The sequence below is a fragment of the Arvicanthis niloticus genome, chromosome 16 (assembly GCF_011762505.2).
Source record: "Arvicanthis niloticus isolate mArvNil1 chromosome 16, mArvNil1.pat.X, whole genome shotgun sequence".
NCBI lineage: Eukaryota > Metazoa > Chordata > Mammalia > Rodentia > Muridae > Arvicanthis > Arvicanthis niloticus.
This window is the reverse complement of record NC_047673.1, coordinates 71,997,955-72,003,954: the sequence shown is the minus strand read 5'-3', so window position 1 is coordinate 72,003,954 and position 6,000 is coordinate 71,997,955.

Here is a 6,000-nt window from a genome sequence, read left to right as displayed (position 1 = left end):
GCTTAGGGGTATATAGAGGCAGTTCTCTGTTTTGATAGACATACTTTATAAAATTTTGCTCATTAGACATGTCCCTTCCCACAATGCATCTGATTTTAATGACCTACATGACAATGTGCATGAGTAAGAGTTTTGGGGGCTCTCCATAAAAGTTATTTCAGAGTATACAATTTGCCTCATTGGACAAGCCCCTAAAACTAGTTTAAAGATAAATAGCTCTTCTAGCCTGGTACCCAGATCTAAATGGAGCAGGAATGAATAGAAACCATCTATATTTGGTAGTCCTTAGGAGATGGAAACATCTCATTGTTTGGAGTGGGCATGCATACAGTTTGATGCAAGTGGAGGTCCTAGGTTGCCCATTGGTTGCTGGGGATGGGGTTCAAAGAAAGGTGTATGTGAATACTGCATATGAGTGAGGGCTCAAGTTTGCTAGTGTTTTCAGAGAGGTGTGTGTGAAGCCCAAACCAAATGGAGTCTCAGGTGGCTAAACTATTCCCTGTCTGATACCCAGAGTACCCTTCATTCAAGAAAGAATGAAATGAATGAAAGAATGTTCAGTATGTGAAGAAACACAAGGATAAATGCAATGGAATGTGACTGTTTTCAGAAAACAGCAGTTCAACCCTTTGAGAAAATAAATCCTTTCAAAAGTTTTCAAATTCTTACAACAGTTACCCTTGAGGGGGAAAAGTAATTAAAAATGAAGTAACAGAAAGTGATATATTTTCCTTTATTGGAGGCATAGGGGGTGTTCTATATATGATGACTGTCTGAGCTTCAACAGTGGCACTTTGCAAATAAAAAAGCAGCTGATAAAGCCAATCATGGTGATGCATGCCTTTAATCCCAGCACTTGAGAGACAGAAGCAGGTAAATTTCTGAGTTTGAGGTCAGCCTGGTATACAGAGAGAGAGTTCCAAGATAGCCAAGGCCATACAGAGAAACTCTGTCTCACAAACAGGAAAAGAAAAAGACAGCTGATGAATCTTTTTATCATTACAACCTAAGTACTCAACTAAATATGAAAACCAGTGTTTTCTGTTTATTCTCAATCAGAACTATCATAGTCCAGTGGGAAGGGGGACAGAGTCTGTTGTGGGAAGCTATGGCAAGGCCTTACTCTTGGCAAACACTCAACCTTGGCTCTCCTATCTACTATTCTTTCTGCTTACCTTCCATGATTCACTTGTCAGTTCTCAGAACTTCAAACAAGGCCTGATAGCAACCCACCTTAGTAACCCTTCCTCCTGATTTTTAGATTTAGCCAACATCCTGCTAGATAGATGTTTTAGAACCCCTGGTAACAAAAAGGCTTTGTGAGAATAACTTAGTTAGACTCCACAGCTGCAGCTAGCTTCCTCCACCTGCAAAGACCTCTTTCCTTTCCTACCCCTCCCCATATCCTGTTTTCAGAGTAAATAACCTGTGTGAACAATAAAAATTTTGCCAGCTTGATCAGACTTCTTGACATGCTGTGCCTTTTTATTTTCTTATGCATCTCAGTCCTCTCCACGGGGTCTAAGGGTCCCACTTGATTGTCCAGCTGGCCTGGACAGTCCATGATGGTTTGTACTAAGTGTTAACTCAACACAACCTAGAATCACTTGGGAAGTAAAGTTGAGTGAGGGATTCCTAGACTAAGTGGGCTAGTGTGCCCACTAATGTCTGTGGGGGATTGCCTTGATTGTTAATTAATGTAGGAAGACCCAGCTCACCGCACACAGCACCATTCCCAGGGTAGAGAGTCTTGAACTATACAGGCCTGTGGGAATTTAAACAAATATAGCAAGCAGGTAGCATGGGTGGGTGCATCCATTTCTCTCTGCTCTTGGCCATAAACATGATATGACCAAGTGCTTCAGTTTTGGCCTTGGTGTCTCTGAAATCATGGGCTGTAACCTGGACTTGTAAGCTAAAGTAAACCCTTCCTCCCTTTGCTGGCTAATTTTATGTCAACTTGAGATAAGCTAGAGTCCTTTTGGAAAAGGAGCCTCAATTGAGAAAATGGCCCCATTAGATTGGCCTATGGGCAAGATCGTGGTACATCTCTTTTTTACTTGATGATTGATATGGAAGGATCCAGCTCTATTGTTGACAGTGACACCTCTAGGGTGGTGATCCTGGATACCATATAAGAAAACACTATGCATGATTTCTGCATCAACTCCTCCCCCCAGGTTCTTGCTCACTGCCTTTTTTCCTTTGCCCTTTGCCCTTTGCCCTTTGCCCTTTGCCCTTTGCCCTTTGCCCTTTGCCCTTTGCCTTGCTTTCCTCAATAGACTGTGACCCAGGATATATAAGCCAAATAGACCCTTTCCTTCCCAAAGCTGCTTTTGGTCAGGATTTTTTTTTTTTATCACAATAACAGAAATTAAACTAGAATAGGGTGTCACTATGCAGTCTAATTTGTTCTTCTAAACCCTGGCAGGCCTAACCAGACAGGTTCTATATGCTGGCTAGTTGTAAGTCACCTTGACACACCTAAGGTCATCATAGAGGATGGAGCTTCAGTTGAGAAAATACTTCCATAAGATCAGCCTTCAGGAAAACTATAGGGTATTTTCTTAATTAGTGATTGATGGGGGAGGGCCCAGCCCATTGTGTGCAGTGCCATCCCTGGGCTGATGTTCCTGGGTGCTATAAGAAAGCAGGCTGAAGGAGCCATAAGGAGCCAGGCAGGAAGCAGCACCACTCCATGGTCTTTGCCTCAGCTCCTGCCTTCAGGTTCCTGCCCAGTTTGAGTTTCTGCCTGACTTCCCCCAATGGACTATGGTATGTACAATGAACCCTTTCCACCTCAAGTTTCATTGGTCATGGTTCATCACAGCAACAGAAACCCTAACCAGTATTCTACACACTAAAGATGGGTTTGGGGAGGTGAGTTGTCTCATTTTTCTTCCCAATATAGACATATTGGCTAAATCTTCTCCTCTGCTTTTCACTAAAACTTGCTTCTTTAATGGCCAATGGGTGTCCTGACATGAGGGCACTATAGAGGGCAAAATGTATGGAGAACTAAGCAACTCTGGTCAATGTATGGTCTCTCCTGTCGCTGATCCACCAGAGCCTGGGCTTCTGCCTGAAAAATGACCTGATGATCTCTCAGAACTGTGAAAACTTCCTGAGAAGCAAACTCCTCCCCTAACTGCACTAACCTTATCTTTCTCCCAGCATAAACTTCCTGGAGAGATTCTAATTCCTTTGGGGAAGAGGGATGGGGGTGGGGGTGGGGGGTGGAGATACTACCAGTAATCTGATAGCCAAACAAAGGGAGAAACTTGTCTCCTTCCACTAGCTTTGCTCCTGCCAGGATGATTATACTGTTTTAATGTAGCCTGTGTGTGTGTGTGTGAGCACAGGCAATTATAATGGCGTATTAAAAGTTTGTAGAGCTAGGTGTGTGGTTGAGATAAGTGCTTGTCTAGTATGCATGGTCTTATAAAAAAAAAGTTACAAGTATTTCAGGGCAGTTGTTTATTGAAACAGTGCCCTGGATGCAACATTTGTATCTTCTTGCACAAATTTACATCTCCCCGCAGCTACGTTACTTACTAAAGACTCTAATGAAAGCATCAAATAACGAGGTGACCACAGCAGAAAACTGAGCCAGATGGCCTTGTAGAACATGAAGGAAGGCATTCTGCCAGGAAGCTAGAATCCAGGCTCGTGCTCGCACTGTCTGGGGTGTCCACCTCAGCCCATTTGTTGATGGTCCGTTTCACTTTTTCAGAGCTTGAGTTTTTCAGGTGTTTTGTTTTGTTGTGTTTTTCAAGACAAGGGTATCTCTGTGTGGCCCTGACTGTCCTAAAACTCACTGTCAACCAGGCTAGCCTCAGACTCAAAGATCCGCCTGCCTCCACCTCCCGCGTGCTGGGATCAAAGGCGTGTGCCACCACTGCTCAGCTGATTTTTGCAGTTATTTCTTTATTGTGGTTATCAGCCACCTGTTTGATACGTAGCTGGCAGACGTTCTCCTTCTGTGGGCTCTCTGCTCATTGTGCTGAGTGCTCCCTTTGCTGTGCAGATGCTTTTCACTCCAAGGAGACTATGTGCTGATTCTTGTGGCTACTTCCTGTGCTACTAAATGTGTAGAAACATTTTTCCATTTAATTTTTCTTTTCATTACTATTGCTGTTGTTGTTGCTATCTTGCTTTATTTACATGAATGTTTTTATCTGCTTGTATGTAAACATACTGCATGCATGCCTGGTGCCTGTGGAGAGCAGTGGAGACCAGAAGAATGCACCTGATCCTCCAGAAGTAGAGTTATGAATGTTGTGAGCTGCCCTGTGGGTTCTGAGACCCAAACTCAGGCCCTCATGGAAAGCACCCAGTGCTGAGCGCCTCTAGCCCTCCCTCATGGCTTTCTTTTTCTTCTTGAGGCAGGGTCTCAATGTCCACCTGGTGGTCCTGGAAGGCCGTCCTTGAACTTTTAGAGATATGCCTGCTTCTGCCTCTGGGGTGCACCTCCACACCTGGCTACTCCATGCTGTGTTCGAAATATATGTGCTGTGTTTTGGGTTTTTGGTTTGGTTTTTTTTTTTTTTTTTTTTTTTTTGTTTTTCGAGACAGGGTTTCTCTGTGTAGCCCTGGCTGTCCTGGAACTCACTCTGTAGACCAGGCTGGCCTCAAACTCAGAAATCCGCCTGCCTCTGCCTCCCAAGTGCTGGGATTAAAGGCATTTGCCACCACTGCCTGGCACGTGCTGTGTTTTCAATAGCACTTTGAGCATCTTAGATTTTAAATTTAAGGTCTTTGATACATTTAAAGGGTGACTTTTGTGGGAATTCAGAGTTCAGGATCCCATTTTCTTCTTCTGTGAGTATGTATCTATTTTTGCCAACATTGGTTATTGAGTAGGCCGGCTGGCCTCCATATCTCTGCCCAACAGTAAGAGGCCACACCTACATGGGCTCACATCTCGTTCTTCAGTGTGTCCTGTTACCTTGATATCTGGGGGGTGTGTGTGTCTGTGTGTGTCTGTGTGTGTTGTGTGGTGTATGTATGTTATGTGTGTGTGGTACATATATGTGTGTTATGTGTGTGTTATGTGGTGTGTGTATATGTGGTGTGTGTGTGTGTGGTGTGTGTGTGTGTGGTGTGTGTGGTGTGTGGTGTGTGTGTGTGTATGTGTGTGTGTGCCAGTACCATGTCAGGTGTGCCACTGTGGCTCTTTCTGGTTTCAAACTCTATGACATTCACACCTGCTTATGTACATACATATGAAGCCTAAAAGTGAGAACCTGGGAGTTTGCCACACAGCCTGACAACCCAAATTTGGTCCCCAGAATTGTGATGGAGAGAGAGCTAAGTCTGCACAGCTGCCCTCTGACCCCCACACACAGCTGACCAAGCACCCCACCTCAGCTCATAGACACACCTGCCAGACACAGTTTTAGCCCAGGTCCAGTTTCCCTCATTGTCACAAGACTTAGTGAAATGTAGAATCACAAAATTACATCCTTTGCCTCAGATAGAAATTCACAGCAAGACCTCTTATTAAACTCACCCTGAGTGTAATACAAAGCCAGGTCATTTCAGTCCTGACACCTACTCAGTTCTCAATGCAGAGTGCTTAGGCACTGACTGGGATTACTGGAGTCTCTGGATCTGTGCTGGGGCCTTGGTGATTAAGCACCTCTAGGAATTTCCATATGAACGATAAGGGAGACTAAGTCTCCACACACGCATTTGTTTCATCTTTTCCCTAAGTTAGGACATAAGCTAGTGACAATTTGGAGACAGACCGAAACTCTGTCCAGCCTTGGCCATCACTGTGACTAAGCCCAGTTTTCCATCTCTTCCACGTGTCTTTCCCATAGACACAGACTCTCACTCTTTCTGACTCTTACCTCTCCTATCAAGCCCCAATGCTTCTTGCTTTAAACTCTTCTTCAAAGTTAGCCTTTTTTCTCCTTCTCTACATTTAAGATTTCTAAGAAAAACAAAGGGGGAATACAGGACCTCTCTGCCAGAGCACCCAGACGCCACAAGGCA